Source organism: Girardinichthys multiradiatus, chromosome 7, assembly GCF_021462225.1.
Source record: "Girardinichthys multiradiatus isolate DD_20200921_A chromosome 7, DD_fGirMul_XY1, whole genome shotgun sequence".
Lineage (NCBI taxonomy): Eukaryota > Metazoa > Chordata > Actinopteri > Cyprinodontiformes > Goodeidae > Girardinichthys > Girardinichthys multiradiatus.
Genome location: NC_061800.1, coordinates 47,320,582 through 47,342,128, shown reverse-complemented (window position 1 = coordinate 47,342,128; position 21,547 = coordinate 47,320,582).

The following is a 21,547-nucleotide window of genomic DNA, read 5'->3' as shown; positions in this document are numbered from 1 at the left end:
AGTTATGGGGTTCCATAAGGTTCTGGGTTTGGTCCAGTTTTATTCTCCCCACTTTGCTCTAGTTGGGTGACATCATTGGGAGTCAGAACATGAATTTTCACTACTACGCTGATGACACCCTGCTGTATCTGTCCATGCAGCTTGATGCTTCTGATCAGCTCAGTGGTCTACAGAATTGTCTCACAAACGTAAAATCCTGGATGACAAAACATAGGTGATGGTTTTCGGCCCTTAAAAGCAACATGATTCCGAAGCTAACCAAATAATCCCCTTTAATAGTGTTACCTTGGCATCCAGTGCAACTTTAAGGAACCTTGTGATCATTTTAGACCAAGACTGTTCTAATAATTCATGTGACAAAACAATCTCTAAAACTGCCAGTCTTCCATCCAACTAATTTTTTCTAAAAAATAATAAATCAGGCACATTCTAGCCCAGATAAATGCAGAGAATCTGCAGGCCTGACTGCTGCAATTACATTTTGTCTGGTGAAGAGTTTCTCTTAAAGTCTTTCAATTAATGCAGAATGCCATGGCAAGGGTTCCTAGCGGAGCAGAGATCACGTTTCTCCTTCATTACTAGCATTATACAGCTGCTAATCAAGCAGCTTAGACTTCAGTGGGAAGTACCCTCCTTCCCATAAGACCTATTAATTGCTTCTCAGGATGCAGGATTACCTTGTTATTCCCCAATCTTTAACCCTAAGAGGTGGAAGAGTTTTAACTCATTACCAGGTCTCTGCAGAACCTGATAACATGCTGTGGAGTTATTTCACCTGTTGGATTTAGGTGTCTTGGAGCAAAGGTCCGTTTAAAAGTTCCAGGACAGAGGCTCCTGAGGACTGTCGTCCCCTTCAGGTTCTCAGCCTGGGGTCTATTTTCTCCAAGGGACTGCAATCTCCAGCTGTGGAGCCAAACATAGCTCTTTAGGCTCTCCACAGTATTTCCTAAAAACGTTAGTCAAAAATGAACTGAGCAGTTTTTAAAGCGTTGTCATGAAATATCTGCATAGAACAAAAAAGCACTGTTGTTTCAAGGAACAGTTTTCTTGTTCAATCATTTTCTTTGTCATTAGATTACAATGTACTTTTCCCTTTATTTTCCATAAATGTAGAACATTCTTTCAAAAAAAAAAAAAAAGCAGTCTTTATTGTCACATAGGGATAATCTTTTTTCTCACATCATTACTTATTCAAAGCTGCAAATAACTTAGATCTCTCACAAAAAGTGTAGCATCACAAACATTCATAGCAACATGAGCAACATTCTCCTGACATTTCCCACATATGGCATAATATTTGTGCCACCAACCTGAGAGCACAGTGAGACTGATGTGAGCATAAATCTATGTGAGCAAAAAATATTTTTGGTGTATCCGTTTAAATCTCACGCACGATGTGTTTTGGCATTCGCTCAACTCCCGACAAACTCGTGCTCCAGCTGCTCTCTGTTCGCACTAGAGGGTGACACGGGAGTGGATTTTCTCTCCTGTCCCATCACGCTCCCACAGAAAAATGTCTTGTCCCATCCCAATCCCAGGCCAGCATAAAAAAAAAATTCTGTCCCGTCCCACTCCTGGTAAATTGACTCCCACTCCTGTGACTCTCCCATTTTAGTTTTCTTCATTTAGTCTTTTGGAAATTTGTTTGAAGGACCAGTTAGGTCCCTGTTTTTAGCTGTAGTAAAGGCCAGTTAATGTAAAAAGAATAATAATGAAGAAATAATAAAATATCAAACAAGGAAACAGACCATGCCTATCTTAGCTGAATAAACAAAATGTACCTAGTTGTATTTTACTCATTTATTAAGTGATTGTTTCCTTTGAACAATGACATTACTTTTATGTTTCAAGTTGTTGAAACGAAAGAAAAATACACCTAGTAAGAGAACTGTACTTGTTGAACAAAAGTGCAAAAAGGCAAAACCTTCATAATTTAGAAACTGTAGCTCAGTGGTTCACAGCCCTGGTCCTCAGGGACCCCTTCCCTGTAAGTTTTAGATGTTTGTCTGCTCCAGAACACCTGATTCAAATTCTGACATGACCTCCTATACAGGCATCAAGAATGGAGGGTCAAACTGGACAAAATTAAAACAATAAAATTATCATTAAATAAATAAATGTTGTGAATGTCCCATAAGTGAAGTAAATGTAACATGAAAGAACATTAAATTAAATGTACCATTTATTTATTTAATACATCATTAGAAACAATAAATGTACCATTATATTATGAAGTGGACTATTATGCAATTAAATGTGCCACTGAATAATTAAGTATAATTTTAAAGACGACATGACGTAATTAGTGGTACACTTAATATTTAATGATGTATTAAAATAAATTGTGCAATTAATGGTACATTCTATGTTTTTCTATTTCACAACATATTTATTTAATATCTTCCCTTGATGAAGCCTTTCTATACGGAGCCCACGAGGGGATATGGGGGAATTTTTTTCTTTTATGTCCCAACGCAATACATTTGCGTTCGCTCGCAATAGTCTTTGCGTTATCTCCCAGTACTTTGTGGGAGACCCGTTTTTGAGATTTATTGAGTTTTATTTTAAAATCGGCCTTAAATAAAAGGATCTTCAATCAGACTTAAAGACAGTTATTATCCACAAGCTGTCAAACTACTGAACTCTGGACAATAATACTGCACGAAACCACATCTGTGATACTTTTTTTTTTTTTTTGCCTCTTCAAGATGGCGCTGACGATGGCAGCCTCGGAGCTTCGCTCTCTTTGTTTTTGTATTTTGTGTGTTTTTATGTTTTTCGAGCCACAGTTCTGTGGTCTCATTCAGTAGAGAGGAACTTCTCAACATCAGAGAGTCCTCTCTTGGGATTTTTTCACCATCTTTCATCAATCCGGGGTTCACTGAGCGAAGCTGCGGCGCTATACGGGATACTGCGCCGAAAGCGTCGAAGGGGAAAGCGTGCTGGCGCACTGGTATAGCTCCGCAAAAGAGGACTTCGCACACCACTGCCTTCAATCCACCTGGCAAATGTCCGCTCTCTCAACAACAAGATGGACGAGCTGCTTCTTCTCACCGGTAAAAACTGAGATCTCCGCGGATCAGCGGTTCTCTGCTTCACCGAGACATGGCTGAGTGAAAACATCCCGGACCGCGCACTGCTGATGACGGACTTCCAGCTGCTCAGAGCGGATCGCAGCGTGGAGCTATCGGGGAAGAAGCGAGGAGGCGGAATCTGCTTTTATATAAATGAAGGTTGATGCAGAGACGTAAAAGTGCTGGAAAAACATGTAGTCCTGATCTGGAGTCATTTTCCATAATCTGTAAACCGTTTTATTCACCTAGAGAGTTTTCCTCGTTTATAATAATTGGCTCATATTTTCCACCGCATGGCTGCACTTCTGCTGCTGAAAAACATCTTGCTGAGCTGATTACAGACCTGGAGAAAAAATACACGGACTCTTTCATCATAATACTGGGAGATTTTAACAGAACAAACCTCTCCAATGAACTCCCCAAATACAGACAGCATATTAAGTGTCCCACCAGAGACAAAGACACACTGGACCATTGTTACACAGCTTTAAAGGACTCATATCATGCTGTTACCAGGGCTGCTCTGGGTTTATCAGATCATTATCTAATCCACCTCATCCCAATCTACAGACAGAGACTAAGAGCTTCCAAACCTACGGTTCACACTGTTAAGAAGTGGACTGAGGAATCAAAGCAGATGCTACAGGCCTGCTTTGAATGCACATACTGGACTGTTTTTGAAACTTCAGCCACTGACTTAAACCAACTAACTGATGTGGTGACATCATACATCAGTTTCTGTGAGGACATGTGTGTGCAGACCAAGAACCTTCTGCACCTTTGGGAACAACAAGCCATGGTTTACTCCACACCTCAGGAATCTGCGCAGGGAAAAGGAAGAAGCTCACAGCAGTGGAGATTGGGCGCGGTACAGGCAGGCCAGGAACAAACTAACAAAGGAGATCAAAGCAGCCAAGAGAGGCTACAGTGAGAAGCTGAAGAACATCCTTTCTACTGGTGACACTTCAGCTGTATGGACTGGTCTGAGAAACCTGACTGCCTACAAGAGCCCCTCCACCCATCCTGAACAGAGTCGTCTCCTGGCCAACCGTCTGAATGGCTTCTACTGCAGACATGACAAGAAGCCATTCACACCTCAAATCATCTCCTCTACATCCCATTCAGGAACAAATTCCTCCCATAAAGCAACCAACCCCCTACCATCAGATCCTCTGCCTGCACTAAAGATCTCCAAGGAAGATGTAAATAGGCTCTTTCAGCGCATGAAAACAAAGAAAGCTGGAGGACCTGATAACGTCTCCCCATCATGTCTGAAAGCCTGTACAAATCAACTCGCTCCGATCTTCACAAGGATCTTCAACAAGTCACTGGAGAAATGTGAGGTCCCCTCCTGCCTCAAACGATCCACCATCATCCTGGTTCCCAAGAAACCCACCATCCTAGGATTAAATGACTACAGGCCTGTAGCCCTGACGTCTGTGGTCATGAAATCCTTTGAGCGGCTGGTGTTGAAGCACCTGAAAGACATCACAGGCCCCCTGCTGGACCCCCTGCAGTTTGCTTACCGAGTTCACAGGTCGGCAGATGATGCTGTTAACTTAGGTCTACACTTCATCCTGCAACACCTCGACCACCCAGGGACGTACGCCAGAATCCTGTTTGTAGACTTCAGCTTGGCCTTCAACACCATCATACCAGACATCCTCCACCAGAAACTCACCCAGCTCAACGTCCCAGCCTCCACCTGTCAGTGGATCAACAGCTTCCTGACAGACCGACAGCAGCAGGTGAGACTGGGGAGCATCTTCTCCCGATCCAGATCAATAAGTACTGGTGCCCCCCAGGGGTGTGTTCTATCCCCACTCCTCTTCTCTCTGTACACAAATGACTGCACCTCATCGGACTCGTCCGTGAAACTCCTTAAGTTTGCAGATGACACCACTGTCATTGGACTGATCCAGGATGGTGATGAGTCTGCATACAGACAGCAGGTGGATTGGCTGGTCCACTGGTGCGGCCAGAATTACCTTGAACTGAACCCACTCAAGACTGTGGAAATGGTGGGGGACTTTCGGAGAACACCACCCCCATACACCCCCCTCACCATCCTCAACAACACTGTATCGGTCGTGGACCACTTCAGGTTCCTAGGAACCACCATCTCTGAGGACCTGAGATGGTCTTCACACATAAAACCAGCTGCCACAGAGACAGTTTCTTCCACCAGGCTGTTTCTCTGTTGAACATTCAATAGAGTACAGAACAACAGCATACAGATGTTGCAAATGCACCTTTTTATTATATATGTGTATTTTGTACATTGTAAATTTGTATATTCTGTAATGCAAAAACAGAACGAAAGAGCAAAGTGTACCGGAGGCAAATTCCTTGTTTGTTTGTACGAACTTGGCAATAAAGCTGATTCTGATTCTGATTTATTTGCTTATTGCTGCTACATGATGTGTACTTTTTTTTTGCACGCCAATAGTGCTTTTGTTTTTATCGTGATTTGAACGGTTCTTCTTATCCTAAGCATTTAATCGCATTATTGACTGCATGTTAACCTACATATGACAAATATACCATATCAATGCCATATCAGTGCTGTATGTTTTGTGAGCAGTTTGTCATCTGTGCTGCTGTTCCAAAATGCACCGCTTTCTCAAGGTGATTAATAACGTTTGCGAGCGAACGCAAAAGTATTGCGTGGGGACGCAAAAGAAAAAAAAAATCCCCCATGTCCCCTTCCGTACCTTTCCCCTCTACTGTGGCAAAGGTTCTTAAATCTTTAGCGCACATGGAGCAATTTTGTTGGTCAGATGAGACTTGACACAAGATGGTACTTTTTGTTTGACAAATAAAGAGATGCAGGACTGATTCAATCCAGAATTTGTCTTACAAGTGTCCCTTAATCACTGGTGAACTTGATTATGACTAAACGTTTTACAAGCAGCAGACTTTGTGTTAAAACCGCTGCATTCAACTCTCCTGAAGTTCGGTAATATTTGCGACTTTCCTGTCAGCTACTTCTGACTTTAAGTTACAAATCCAATTTTACCACGTCCAGTTCTCCACCTGCGTTTGCTCCCTCCATTCTGAACACAGGTGGAAAACATCGATCAGAAGCACTGTTGGCTTGTGGGTCGTATAGTTCGTTTGACTCGCATTATAGTTTAGGCTTCTTGGAAAAAAGCTACACAATGGCGGCGTCGAGCCAAGTTTTTTTTGTCTTAAAGTTTATAACAAAGTTTTACATTTCCAAGGACAATTGATCCTAGCTTATTTTCCCTCCTATTGGTTAGCTCCCGCTAATTTTTTATCCTGTACCATCCCAATCACGTGATCTTTACTAATGCTGTCTCCCATCCCGCGGGATTCCATGGGAATCCCGTGACCCGTGGGATTCCCGAAAAAATGTTAGCTTCTAGTTCGCACTGGACTCGGTCTCTACACTCACAACTTCATAAAACGTATGCAAATAAATCAGACCATCAGCCAATCACAATCAGGTATTTTTCATCCAATCAGAGTATTCCTTACAGTGGCCGACAGGTGGAAACGCACAGCAAAGCTACAAGCTCCCCCTACAAAACGGAGTACGCCAGACCACAAGGTAAGAGAGCTTATAGACTGTGGAAGCAAATCGTTACCATATTTCAAATGAAAAAGCATTTCTTTGAGATTTATTTTTCAAAATGTACCCCAGCAAATAGATACCAAAATTCAATTTGAAATGTAAAATTTGAAAATGAAAAAGCCTTTCCAGAAATGTGTTTTCATTTTAAGAATGTGGCTGCGTTATTTGACCCATAAATAAAATTAGTAATCAATCATCCTATTTGCATTTTCTTCTTCATGACTGCACATTTTATGCCATAATCAAAAAGAAAACAAAGCAGACATTGCTTTTTCGTTTTCGTGGTCTGCCCGCAAAGTACTGCCCAGAAAGCATTCCGAGCTGCGGGCGCAGCAGTGACGTCAGCAGCCGCCCTTCCTCAGCTCCCTGCTGACCGAGCTACCCATCTTGTTCGGTAGGGGGCGCTGTGCACATCTGCATTGCATTACATTGCAAACGTGCCGAGAAATTGATCGAAATGCAGCAGGGCCGAGCTCCGTTTGTGGCAGTCAAATAATGCAGCCACATTCTTAAAATGAGAAAGCATTTCTGAAAATGCTTTTTCATTTGAAATATGGTAACGATTTGCTTCCATATAATAGACATCTTTTCTCTTAATTAAGAGATCAGGATCTCGTAATTATGAGAAAAAATCTCATAATTATGAGATCTTATCTTGTAAGTGCAGGACTGTGGAGCAGGACCAGTTCTAATGTGGCCCATATCCCAAAAATTAGTGGAGAACAATCTAGTCCTGGTTTGTGTCTACTGTAGTTTTTGAGTTGAAGCAGATCAAAGATAATCAAGGTAATGAAATATTAGGTGGAATCGCTCTTTAACTGTTTCGAATAGGAAGCTGCAATGTCGGATTTATGAGATCTTATCTGATAATTACGAGATAAGATCTTGTGATTATAAGAAAAGATGTCTATTGTTTTTTCTTTCGTAAATGCAATAAGCTTCCTTACCTTATGGTCTGACGTACTCTGTTTTGTAGGGGAGCTTGTAGCTCTGCTGCACGTTTCCACCTGTTGGCCACTGTAATGAATACTCTGATTGGATGAAAAATACCTGTTTCTGATTGGCTGACAGTGTGATTAATTTGCATACGTTTTGTCAAGTTGTGAGCGCAGAGAACGAGTCATGCACGAGCAGAGAGCAGCTGGAGCAGGAGAGTCACGAGTTGAGCGCGCGAGCATAAACCGTGCCGAGCGTGAGCACAGAGCAGGAGTTTTTTGGTAGTTGAGCGCGAGCCAGAACAGAGCTGAGAACGTGTGAGGGATTTAAATGCACACACCACAAATTGTCGTTGCTCACATTACCCCATACCCACATACACAGAGTACACATAGATATAACATATGGCACACATCCCTCCCTCCTCTTATAGACCTCCTTATAAACATAACAAGAAACATCACAGGAAACATAAATTGATGATTGTCACAGGAGTGTGTTTAGTATGATGAAAGCTGAGGGACAAAACTTTTCTTGAAATGGGGTTTTTTCCAAGGTCAGTACCTGCAGAACTCTGCCTTAGAAACCTCCAAGATGAGGTGCTCTGATGGCATGCTGATAAGATGACAGAACTACCTCAGTTGATGCATATATTCCACCTTTTGAAGAATTTCCCTCCAACAGAAAGAGTGGATCTGATCGTTACCTCCGTGGAGAGGCTAGAGGCTGGGGGGGGGGGGGGGCATGGGAGTTTGGTTGTTAGGTCTATGTAGTTTGTGAATCTGGATAAGTTTGAAGACCATATAACTGGAGGCATTTTGGGAATGCTTTAAAAAGTCATCTCGTGGTTGACCTGTGACGAAATTCTCAGCACAAGTGATTGTCCCCAACGCAGGTTGGACTGCAGCAGGGCTGTCCCTTGTCAACGATCCTGATTGTGGTGTTCATAGATGGAACGTTAACATGTACTCATGGAGAGCAGATTGTCTGGTTTGGGAGCATGGATGTCCAATCTTTGCTTTGTGTTTTTGATGGTGTCTTTCAACCATGGTCTTCAAGCATCCACTGGAGCAGCTTAAAGACAAATGCGAAGCAGCCAGGATGAGAGTCAGCTCCTCCAAGTCTAAAACCATAGTTCTTAACCGCAAAAAAAGGGGAATGCTCTGCCCAGGTTGAGTCTCTGCCTCAAACAGAAGAGTTCCAGTGTCTTCATGCCTTGGTCCCTGAGTGATGGTAGGATAGAGCTGGAGGATGGATGAACAGAATGGCCTCGTTTGTAGAAATGCTGGTGCTGCTCCTGTCTGTTGTGGTGACAAAGGAACTGAGCTGAAAGGTGAAGCTCGCTCGTTTTACTTTATGAGATATGGCTCAAGACCAAAAGAGCAAGATCCTGGATGGACACAGGTGCCTGAAAGAAGCTTCCACTGTGGGATGTACTGGTCTTGCCTTTAAGATAGGATAGTGACATCTGTCTTACTGGTGGAGCTTGGTGTACGCATGCAGCTCCTCTGCATTGAACCTAGCTAGCCGAGGTGGTTCACCTTATCAAGGTGTGATCTTCTGTAACATCTACTCAGGTTTATTTCAAAATGCAGGAGCTTGAAGATGTAATGTAAGCACCTGATGGGAGAAACTGAACTTAATTTTCAATACACGCTGGATCAGATTTGGAGATTCAGCCTAGAGACTCGACAGTCTCTAGGCTAACTTTGAACAGTCCACATCACCATAGCCATTACAATACTCAGACCAAGATTAAACCAGCTTTGTCTCTTCTCAGAGCGAATAAGTGAGTGAGAGTTGGAAAGTTAACCCACTCACAGTAAACAGAGAGACCAAGCTGCAGTTATTAGTCAGCTCCATCTCTATGGAGTCTCGGGGTGGGGATGGAAGCTTCTTTATCGAAACCTGGCAAGTCCTGATCAGAAACCTGCGGGAGCTCTCACAATGACCTCAGGCATCTCTGAGGCATGAAGTCATCAGGCGATGGAAACACTTCCCATCGGTTTGCATAGACGATACTGGGCGGGAATCCTGGGCGGCGGTGTCCTTTGTTGGAAAGACATGCAAAATTGACCCCAGCTGTGGTAGCCACACATACAGTATAATACTGAATATACGTCAGACATGTGTAGTTAAGTTACTTTCCACTGCAGTGAGGAGAACTAAAGGCAGGTCTTAGAGGAACAATGGTACAGCTGAATAAAGCTGGGACCGCCTTCCATTACTGGTGTGCCTGTTACTTTATAAGCAGGCATGACAAAGTGCCTTTGGAGAGAAAAACAAACAAGTTTCAGCACAAAGGTACAGCAACACAAGGCCAGTCATATTATGAGTCAAAAGTTTACTTAGAGAACATGCGGGAATGATTTATGAGAGGCTGTCACATGTGGGGCCCCCTGAGAACACGACCCCTCAAAGCCGTCTGACGTGCAGCACAAGCTGTCCCTCAAACTTCACCGCACAGGAATTTTGGAGTGCATCCCCTCCTGGACTTATTCCACGTTGGTCCACATGCTGAAGGAATATATTCAGCATTTACATGACGCACTGGCTTAAGCCTTTCTTGTTGTACCCTTCCATCTCTTTACATTGATTTGGATGATATTATGGATTCTGTTCACGATGTGATCAAATCTGCAATCGTTCAACATATGAACTTAAGTTTAGACCGAAAATTTCAGGAAAAAAGTTAAGCTTTGATTCATGTTTCCGATAAAGATCTCTTCATTTTGTTAAACAAATAATGAAATATTGTACTTTATTAGAGAAATCAACTATAAAATATACCACAGGATTTGATTTAGCTCCTTATTTAAGTGCCTTAGTTATGACTATTTTAGGCTATTTGACATCATTTACTGTTAAAGATGTTTACAGAAACACAATGCAAGGTTACATCCAGCATGCAGCTAAAGTTTGGTTGAAACTAAACGTCCTCTGATTTGGATTTAACTTCTCTGCTTATCTCAACCAAATATTTTGAAGCACTTTCAAAAACAAAAAGCAATTTCCCATTTAAAAAATGTTCCATCATGAATGTGTTGCTCTCTAGCTTTCTATATATACAGTGCTGTGAAAAAGTATTGGTGCTCTCACAGGTTATTTATGTCCTATTAAACTAATTTTATTATTAGACAAATATAATCTGTGTAAATACAAAAAGCAATTTTCAAATGTTTCTGTAGATTAAGGAAACAAAAGTGAAACCTCTGGTTCGTCCTGTTAACAGTTTTATGAAAGACAATAACAGGATTTCAGAAGTAAAACATGGTGGTGGTAGTGTGATGGTCTGGAGATCTTTGCTTCTTCAGGACCTGGACGACTTCTGGTAATTGATGTAACCATGAATTCGGATCTCTGGCAGAAAGTCCTGAAGGAGAAGGTTTGTCAATCAACTTGTGAGCTTAAGCTCAAGCTCATTTGGGTTCTGCAGCAGGACAATGATCCAAAGAACACCAGCAAGTCCACCTCTGGATGGCTCTCAAAAAAACTATGTGAAAATTTTGGGATAGTCTAGTCAAAGTCCAGAATTAAATCTGACAGAGATGCTGTGGCACGACCCTAACTACGCAGTTCACACTTGAAAACCCTTAAATGTGTCTGAATTTAAAAAATTTAGCAGAGTGGGTAAAAGGTCTCAACAGTAACAGAGTCGCTGTCAGTTATCACAAACACTTGATGGAAGCTGTTGCTGCCAAGAAAGTGACAACTAGTTGTCAGGTTTAGGTTCTTGGAAATGTAAAACTGTTAGGTTCTTGGCAGAATTGGTAAAATTTCATTGAAACTGGTTGATTTCGTGGCTCAGGCCAGCTTTTAATCATAGTCCATACATTTCCGACTGTGTTAGGATCAGAGCTTCGGGAAGGCCATTCCAGAACCTCAATGTTGGTTTGCTTCATCCATTCCAGAACCAGTTTGGATGTGTTTTTGGGACCATTTTTCTCTTGGTATGTCCAGCCATCTCAGTGTTCCTGGTGGCAGACCCAACCTTTCCCGCTCAGATGAAAGAAATCTGGTAAGGATGTTCAGGAACCATCCAGGAACAATCGGGACTTAAGCCTGCCTTAAACTGGAGACAGTTGGAACACCAGTGCCAACAGACTGGGTGCTGACCAAGAAAGAAGCCCCTGCTCCAAAGTCTTCACCTTCAAGCTTCAAGCTGGCCTGAAATCTGCTGCTGCCCATATGGATGAGCCAAATGTCTTCTGGATAAACCTTTTCCGATCAGATGGGAGAAAAGATGGTGCTCTTTGGTCACAATGACAAGAAGTATCTCTGGAGAAGTCAATGTGAGGCTTTCAAACCAAAGCACACTCTGTCAAGCATGGTGGTGGCACCATTATGTTGTGGGTGTGTTTTGCTGCATCATTGCTCAAAGAGGATGTAATAATAACGGAGGACTACCTCTAGATTCTTCAACTTCACATCAAATCAGAAGTTAGATGGTCGAAACTGAAGTAATCTGTGCTTCATCATTCCAGAAACTAGTTCTAGATATGTCTGGTTGCCACCAAATGTCACTTGTATGACTAAAACCTATAGACTATGACCTGGTACAAAGTTACTACAGAAGTGTGTGCAGACTGGTGGACAGAGATGTTTTTTAAAAGATTTATGGTGAACTTTATGTGCTCTACAACAAACTAGGTGAGATATTAGGGTGTTTCTTGGTTTTAAATGTGCATGTTTCCCTGCATTATTATATATTCATTAAATAATCCAGTTTTATTTAACAACTAAAACAAACAAAAAGCCAAAAATGTAGTTCTTCAGTTGGGGAGTCTCGTCATGACCACCATGGTGCAAAACCATCAGCAGATCCAAAATATTTATCAAAGAATCAGTTCTTTCAGCTACATCTCAACAGCAGATGCATAACAGACTGAAGCACTAATAATATTGTAAATCTGAGTGATATTTTGACATTGTGTCCTCCTCAGGGGGGCAGGAAAAGCCTTGCAGCCTGTCAGCTTTCCTGACAGTTGAAGAGATAAATGTTGACTCTCCTTTGGCAGCATCTTGCCTGAAAATAAATGTTTACCAGCTTTGGTTACAAATCCAGAGGCATTCCCTCGTGTCCTGTTACCTTCCCAGTGTCAAAAGAATGCTAATATGCTCATATGGGACTTCATCGGACACGCAGGGAATTCCAAGGAAGCCAGCCTGAGCATGAGCAGGGTCCCCATGAGGAATGTTTTCCTAGGTGTCGTTTTCTCATTCCTTCCAAAGTCTCTAAGCGCAGGAGTTTAGTGGAGCTCAGGCAGGCTGAAATAGTGTTGGGACCAGTGATGCACAACTTGAAGCCTGCGGCCCGACCTCCACCCCCACCAGGCTGCAAGTTTTAATTTATTTTTTTTATTTATAAATTGACTTCCCGTGTCTGAGGATGAAATCCAAATAAGTCCCATCAATCATGTCAAAACCTTACAAACCCATAGATAAAGGATCATTTAAAAATGACCTGTATTCAGTTTAAATCTGAACTGGATTTATATCCAAAGAGGTTTTAAAACAGGCTGGAAGAATTATATGGATTAGAAATGACTTCAAATTCATCCAAAGAGCTCACACTGAGTCCAGCTTTGATTTGAACTGTTCCACCTGGTGGAAGGACCACATTGTATAGAAAAGTTGTGATGAAGAAAGCTCAGATTAGTTTTATTTGAAAAAAAACCAAACATTTCATTTGGATTTAAAGATAGAAGTTGGTTTATTCAACATATATAAATCCATCTATGTAACCAGTCTTCTACAGGTTGTCCGAGACCACATCACAACAGCAACAGCTACCTGCTTCTTTTAGCTCCTCTGGGGTGACCTCAGAGATGTTTCAAGGCCAGCTGAGAAATATAATTTCCTGAAGTCTTACCTGAGTCCTCATCCCAGTAGGACATGATTGAAATTCCTCTCTAGGTGGCATTGTTATTAGATACCACTGCAAATGATTTATTTTTTTACCCTATCCCTAAGAAGAAAGGCCTTGTGGAGGAAATCAGGTGCATGTTTTCAGAATCTCATTCTTATGATCACTAACAGCGCATAACCATACCTGAGGGGTTTAAACGTAGATCAACTAGTAAATTACAAGCCTTTTCTATTTTGATGCAGCTTTCTTTTATGCAGGATAGACCTAAAAAAACGTCTATTGTTCCAAGCGGTGTTGGACCCAAACACAGGCAGAGGCAGGAAAGGATTGTTTAGAAACAGATTTATTGAAAACAAAAAGATTTACTTACAAGCAAGAGCCTGAATTAACGCTGAAGGAAAACAGAAACAAACATGGAACAAACCGGTAAGACACAAGGAGCATAAGAGTCTATCAAGTGGAGGAACAGGGTAGGAATCTGAGAGCATAACAGGAGAAACTGACAAAGAACTGAGGAGACCAGGAGGTTTATATGCTGAGAGGGTGACTAATGAAACAATGAACAGGTGGGACAATAACTAAAGCACAGCAGCTGCTGTGGGTCAGACGCTTAAGCACAACTGAGGAAGAATTGCTAAGACGAAGGACAAAACAAGTAAATACAGGGAAACGGGGATGAGCGAAGCAATAACTAATCACAGCATCACCAAAACAGAGGGAGACCAAAAATACAAGATGTAAATGTGACTCAGGAGGGTGTTGCAGGGAAAATGGGAGTAAAAAGAATACACTGCATATGAGAAGACAGATAGTATCAAAAATAACCACTAAAGGCCAACGCATATTGTGCCAGAACAGACAAAGGAGTTCTCTCTGCCAGGGCTGCAAGAACAACAATAAAGTTTTGTCTTGCAAGGTCATTTTATACTTCACAAAAACTCAAGTGCAGACTTCTTGGGAAGTCTTCCCACTCTAGCATTTGTACATACAGTGGTGTGAAAAAGTTTTTACCCCCTTCCTGATGTCATATTCTTTTCACATGTTTGTCTCACTGATCATCAAACAAATGTAAATATTAGTCAAAGACAACACAAATAAACACAAAATGCATTTTTCAAATGAAGGATTTTCTTATTAAGGGAGAAAAGAAATCCAAACCTACATGGCCCTGTGTGAAAAAGAGACCCCCCCCCCCCCCAGTTAAGTTATGTTAAAACATACCTTCACTGTTTATCACACCTCAGTTCAGTTTCTCCAGCCACATCCAGGCCAGATTACTGCCACACCTGCTCTCACCACACCTGTTCTCAATCAAAAAATCACTTAAATAGGTCCTGCCTGACAAATGAAGTAGACCAAAGGATCCTCAAAAGCTAGACAGTAATTAGATCTATCAGCCTGGAAAGGGTTATACAGCCATTTCTAAAGCTTTGGGACTCCAGAGAACCAAAGTGAGAACTTTTATCCACAAATGGTGAACACATGGATCAGTGGTGAACCTTCCCAGGAGTTGCTGGCTGACCAAAATTGCACTAAGAGCACAGCGACAACTCATCCAAGAGGTCATAGAAGACCCCACAGCAACATCCAAAGAACTGCAGGCATCCCTCACCCCAGTTAAGGTCAAAGGTCATGTCTCCACCATTAGAAAGAGACTGGCCAAAAATGGCCTCCACGGCAGAGTTCCAGAACAAAAACCACTGCTGAGCAAAAAGAACATCAAGGCTTGTCTCAAGTTTTCCAGAAAATATCTTCATGATCCCCAAGACATTTGGGAAAAAACTCTGTGGACTGACGAGACAAAGTTAAACTTCTTGGAAGGTGTGTGTCCTGTAACATCTGGTGTAAAATCAACACTGGATTACAGAAAAAGAACATGATATCAACAGTAAAATATGGTGGTGGTAGTGTGATGGTCTGAGGCTGTTTTGCTGCTTCAGGACCTGGTAGACCTGCTGTGAAAATTAACCATAATTTCTGCCATTTACCAAAATATTTGTCCGTGACCTCCAGCTGAAATGAACTTGGGTTCTGCAGCAGAACAATCATCAAAACACACCAGCAAGTCCACCTCTTAATGGCTGAAGAAACACAATATGAAGACTTCTGAGTGGCCTAGTCAAAGTCCTGACCTGAACCCTATTGATATGCTGTGGCATGACCTTAAATAGGCCGTTCATGCTCGAAAACCCAACAATGTGGCTGAATCACAACAATTTTGCAAAGATGAGTGGGTCAAAATTCCTCCACAGTGCTGGAAAAGACTCATTGCAAGTTATCGATTGATTGCAGTTGTTGCAGAAAAGGGTGGCCCAACCAGTTATTAGGTATAGGGGGCAATCACTTTTCACACAGGGCCATGTAGGTTTGGATTTCTTTTCTCCCTAATGATAAAAACCTTTAATTAAAAACTGTATTTTGTTTTTACTTGTGTTGTCTTTGACTGGTATTTAAATTTGTTTGATGATCTGAAACACTTAAGTGTGACAAAAATGCAAAACAATAAGAATCAGGAAGGGGACAAAACGTTTTCACACCACTGTAATAGTTGTCAGACAACACACAAGAAAAAACGTTCTGTTTAGATGATGTGTTAAGAACAAGCTGCTAGAAGTCCAAAACCAGGGTATCAAGAACAGAATGGAGTCATTTTGTTCTTGCAGTCTTGGGAGACAGAGCAAATGTTTTTATTCTTGCACAGTTTGTATTGGCTGTAAGACTCAAACCAAAACCAGAAGGACAGAGAAAAACCCTCATAATGATCATGGCAGAAAGACGCTGAACCAATCCTCACACTGGCCTTCCACTGATTCTGAAATACTTAACGTCCTTCACGTTGGGCTGTCACTTATTCCCCAACCTAAAGTTAGCAACACACCCTATTCTGGTTGAGAAATATGGGCTCAAATTTGATCAACGGTCTAAGGGTACTGCGATTCAGTCCCAGTAGCTAAGCTAGCTAAGCCAACAGACCTGGCACATCAGCATATTCTAAAGTTCACAAACAGGTCTCTAAACGGACGGGTTAAACACCTCAGTTCAGCTTTAATTATGCTTAACCAATACAAAATTCTGCACTATGTTGTTTTCCCACCAGAAGTGTTTAAAGTACTTCTGATGGCACTGAGCAACACTATTATCTAAGAAAAATGTCGATCCGTCCGGTCAGTATTACTCAACAGGAAAGCAAAAAGCAACATATTTAATACAATTTTTTCTTCAGGCTACAAAGTTTCAATATGAGGTTATCTCAAAAGGGTCCAGAAGGACCAAGAACTGGAGCAGCATCATGATATATTAAATCAGAAACTTTACTGTAGTGTGAAAGAACATACAGGACTTCCGACCTACATGATTTCAACACCCAATCTGCAAAATCCATTTTTAACCACATCCAGTTAAGTGATGTCACTACCACCATAACAACCACGTTTGCACAGAATCTCAGTAAAGCTGATAATATCAGACAGAGTAAGCATGTGGGTGGTAAAAACAAGTCAAGCATGTGTTTCTCAGGAGTTAGCAGACCAAACCACAGTGATAATTGTACTTTATGGTGCATTTGCCCGCCCCCGTATCACTCGGCTTCATGGTCTGATTTAGATGTGTTACATCATGTTTGGATGAGATTTCTCCTCACCTTCTATGCAAGTCATTGCTGACTGTTGCCATCTTTAAATACTAACACGAGTGGCTGAAAAAGACATTAAATTTCACTTTTAAGGATGCTTTTGAACGAAAAAAATTGTTTTACATTAAAGAGCAAATAATGACTATTTAGCAGAAGGTTAATAAAATACTCTAAATAAATCTTCAGTATCATAACTAAGTTTGTATGAAGTGCAGTGTAACAAACAGCTAAAAAACAGAGGGTTTTATATTGAGCACTCCTGGAGATTAAGATGGAGTTGCTGCTGTTGTTACTCTTCCTACCATTGGCAAACATAAGCTACCACAAATGAATCCTGTCGCTAACGCAACTGTTAGGCACAATTGTTGCCAATATGACACCGTAACCCATTACAAGTTTCTGTCGTTAGTATCTGTATAATCACCTGCCATTTTTGCCAATGCTACCATTTAGAACCAGTAGCTACTACTTTTTGCCAAAACTAATTGTAAAGAGGACTGTAACTTATTACTAGGAGGTTTAGCAATCACTTCAGGGAGTCGGGTCAGGACAGCAATTTATAAGTTCAGGCGAGTTGAGATGACATAACACAATATCGGGGTCCAGTCTTCCAGTTGTCTTTAATAAGGCATCAACATTGTTCCACACAGGTATCAGCAAAGATAGCAACAACATTAACAGAATTAAATGGAGTTAAACAGAGCTTAATTACCAATGCTAAGCAGCTAGCAGTTAACTCCCCAAACTACAGAAAACTATCTCAAACTATCTCAAATACAGCTTTAAGGCTTTTAAGAGACAAGGGTAGAGCAAAAATAGTATTACTCACTTTTAATGGACGCACACAGTTAAGAGACTGGATTAAACAAGATCCGTTTCATGCTGATCCCTCTCAGAACAACGTAATGCTCAGAACTACAGTGCATGCATTAATGTGGTCTGATAACCATCTCGTGGCAGAAATAAGAACTACATGAAAAGAAACGTTAATAGAAAACACTGAAGTAAAGGGCTGAAAACAAGTCAATTACAGTCTTTTGTACACTAATGTCAGGTACCATAGAGGAGATTGGTCTGTGGTTCTGTGTATGTGTAAGGCCAGGTTGCTCTGATTGTGGCATTTGGGTCATCTGCATTGTTGGCTCTGGCATTTCTCATCTTCCTCTTGACAATACTCCATAGATTCACTATGGGGTTCAGGTTAGGCCAGTTTGCTGGTCAATCAACCACGGTCATTGCACCAGCTTTTGGTACCTTTGGCAGCAGTGGCAGACTGACAAACGGAACTACTGGCGATTTCCCCGGCGGGCCGTTGCTTCAGCCCGTGCCCGTGGTGTCACACACTTTTTTTTTGCTGTGCCACTATGGAGGTAAATTTGTCTCAATATTATTCAATCAAAAAAAAACTAATCTCAATCAAAAAATATTAAGTTGTGATCAAAGCTTTCTGAGTTGTAACGATCATTTTTTTTAAATGGAATATTTTATTTTGGGGAGAAAAAAAAAATAGTTTGATAAAACGTTTTTTGTTTAAAATGACAAATTTTTTCTCACGAAGAGAAAAAAGTTATTTGCAAAACATAAACTTTTATTTGCGCATGTCAAAAATCTTTGGTTACGAGTCTCGCTTTTTTGGTTTTGAGGCTCTCTGTTTTTGGTTGAACTCAAAGAATTTTGAGTTCTGGAAACATGAACATCCTGGGCGGGGCCTAAAGACGAACGCTGTAAGACGTTTCCCTATTGGTTAGCGCTGACTAAAGCTGTAGACTCTGATCCCCCCCACCTCTGAACTTCTGCTCGAACTGCAGGGCTTGCAGCGTCGCTTCAGTGAGGAGACATCAACTGTACAGAAGAAAACTGCGGTCAAGTGAGCCGGCAGTCAGAAATACGCGGTGACATCAGCCGACATCAGCTTTCTCTTAAAGATTAGCGTCGCGCATACAAGGTGCAGGGTCATCTATATTATAACCAGAATTAGTATTTCATAATTTTACTGTAAAGGTTTGGAGAAATACACAACTACCCCAAGTGTAGTATAAAACAGAGTCCATGTCGGGCAGACGGCATCCCATAATCCTGTGTGTTGTCCTCACAACCTGTGATACTTCCTTCCTCTCCTGTGCAGTTCCCTCACCACACTGTCATGCTGAGACACAGAGTGCATTCCACCGTGGCCCTGTAGACATCTGTAAGCAGCTGTGGAGATGAAGAAGAGCTGTTGTTGTACCTTCTTCAACAGGCGAAGAGCGTTTCCGGTCCAGGATTGGTCAGAGGAGATCTGGAGGCTCTTGAACTTTAAGTTGTCCAAACCACTTCCCAGGATCTCATCGACCTCACCAAAAAGAAGCGTTTGTGGTACTTTGATGGGGTAGTTGTGTATTTCTCCAGAAACCTACAGTGAAATTATGAAATACTAATTCTGGTTATAGCGTAGATGACCCTCTAATAAAATCTGAAGAGATTGTGTTGTCACCTCTCATGGTTTTGGAGAAATAAACCCCTGAAAGTGGGACAAATGCATATAATGGTTGAGCATTTTGAGGTACATTGAGTTGTGTATTTCTCCAAAACTGTACAGTAAAATATTAAATATTTATTCTTTTACATAAAACATGAATGTGAAAGTTGCAAAAATGTAATTAATATAAATGTTCTGTAGGTTACTTTTCTGTTTTCCTGTTATTTTCTCAACCATTGCCAGGATCTGGTCCTTTCTGCTCCATTACCATAATGCACCTTGTACGACGCTAATCTTTAAGAGAGAGCTGATGTCGGCTGATGTCACCGTGTATTTCTGACTGTCGGCTCACTTGACCGCAGTTTTCTTCTGTACAGTTGATGTCTCCTCACTGAAGTGACGCTGCAAGCCCTGCAGTTCGAGCGGCCGCTTTAGTCAGCGCTAACCAATAGGGAAACGTCTTACAGCGTTCGTCTTTAGGCCCCGCCCAGGATGTTCATGTTTCCAGAACTCAAAATTCTTTGAGTTCAACCAAAAACAGAGAGCGTCAAAACCAAAAGAGCGAGACTCGTAACCAAAGATTTTTGACATGCGCAAATAAAAGTTTATGTTTTGCAAATAACTTTTTTCACTTCATGAGAAAAAAATTTGTCATTTTAATAAAAAAAAAGTTTTATCAAACCATTTTTTTTTCTCCCCAAAATAAAATATTCCATTAAAAAAAAAATAATCGTTACAACTCAGACAGTTTGGGTTTCTTATCTGTAAGCCATAATTATCTAAATTAACTTATCTGTAAGCCATAATTATCAAAATTAAAAGAAACAAAGTTTGGAAATATTTCACTCTAGGTGTAATGACTTCAGATATTTTAAGATGTAAGCTGAAATTATGAGGGATACAATGAAATCTCTTTAAGACAACAGTATCCTATCCCAGGATTATGTTAATGCTATATTGCAAAGCTACTTTGTTTTCTAAGGCTTTACAAACAGCTATTGTTCATTGATCCTGTGTATTAAATAGGCTTAGGAAACCTGCAGTAATGAATATGGATAAAGTTGTATATAGCCGAGAATGAATTTAAAGATGGGTGTTCAGGAAGCAAGATGATCTTAAATTAGCACCAACTAATCTAATTAAAGCTTAGTTTGATCAACACCCCTCATTATGATTTATATCTCTTTACCAAAGTGAGTTTCCTCCTTAACCACCCACTTCCTTCCTTCCCATTCCTCTCACAATCAGTTTCTTCCAAATCATTTTTTTTTTTACTGAGTCCTGTCCGGCAGAGTAGCTCAGAATTATTGTCTGAGTGCCACGAAGAAGCCTTCACAAGTCAAGCATTACCGCCAACGCTATAATGCTCTGCTTGATAAATATAAAAAAAAAAAAAAAAAACTTTATTAGAGCTTTGGGATTATTTGAATTGCAAAGGACATGGAAACGAAAAAAAAAAAAAAAGAAAAATGGTACATGGTCTGAACTTTGAATTCATCCACACATTCACACGCAGTGGTAGGCTACTTTGGAGCCACAGCTGCCCTGGGGCAGACCAACAGAATTGAGGCTGCCGTACACAGGCACCACCGAGCCCTCTGACCACCATCACCAGGCAAGTCGGGTGAAGTGTCTTGCCCAAGGACACAACGACTGAGACAGACAGAGTAGGGTTCAAACCAGCAAATCCACCAATTACAGGACGAACTCCTACAACCTGAGCCATAACCGCCCCAAAAACAGAAGCAAGAAAGAGAAAGAGGTGGGTCATAAAGGAAAGTGAGAGAGAAGGAGAAAAGAATAAAGGAGAGAAGAAGGGAACACAAGATGACACCCTAGAAGACTGCTTCTACACCTGCATATGTAACATATATAACAGCATTGTTACCGAAAAACGCACGGTACTAATGAAGGCAAGATGTATTTGGCGGTAACTGCTGCTCAATATAGAAAATCTGTGTATCTGTTAACACCTGAATCC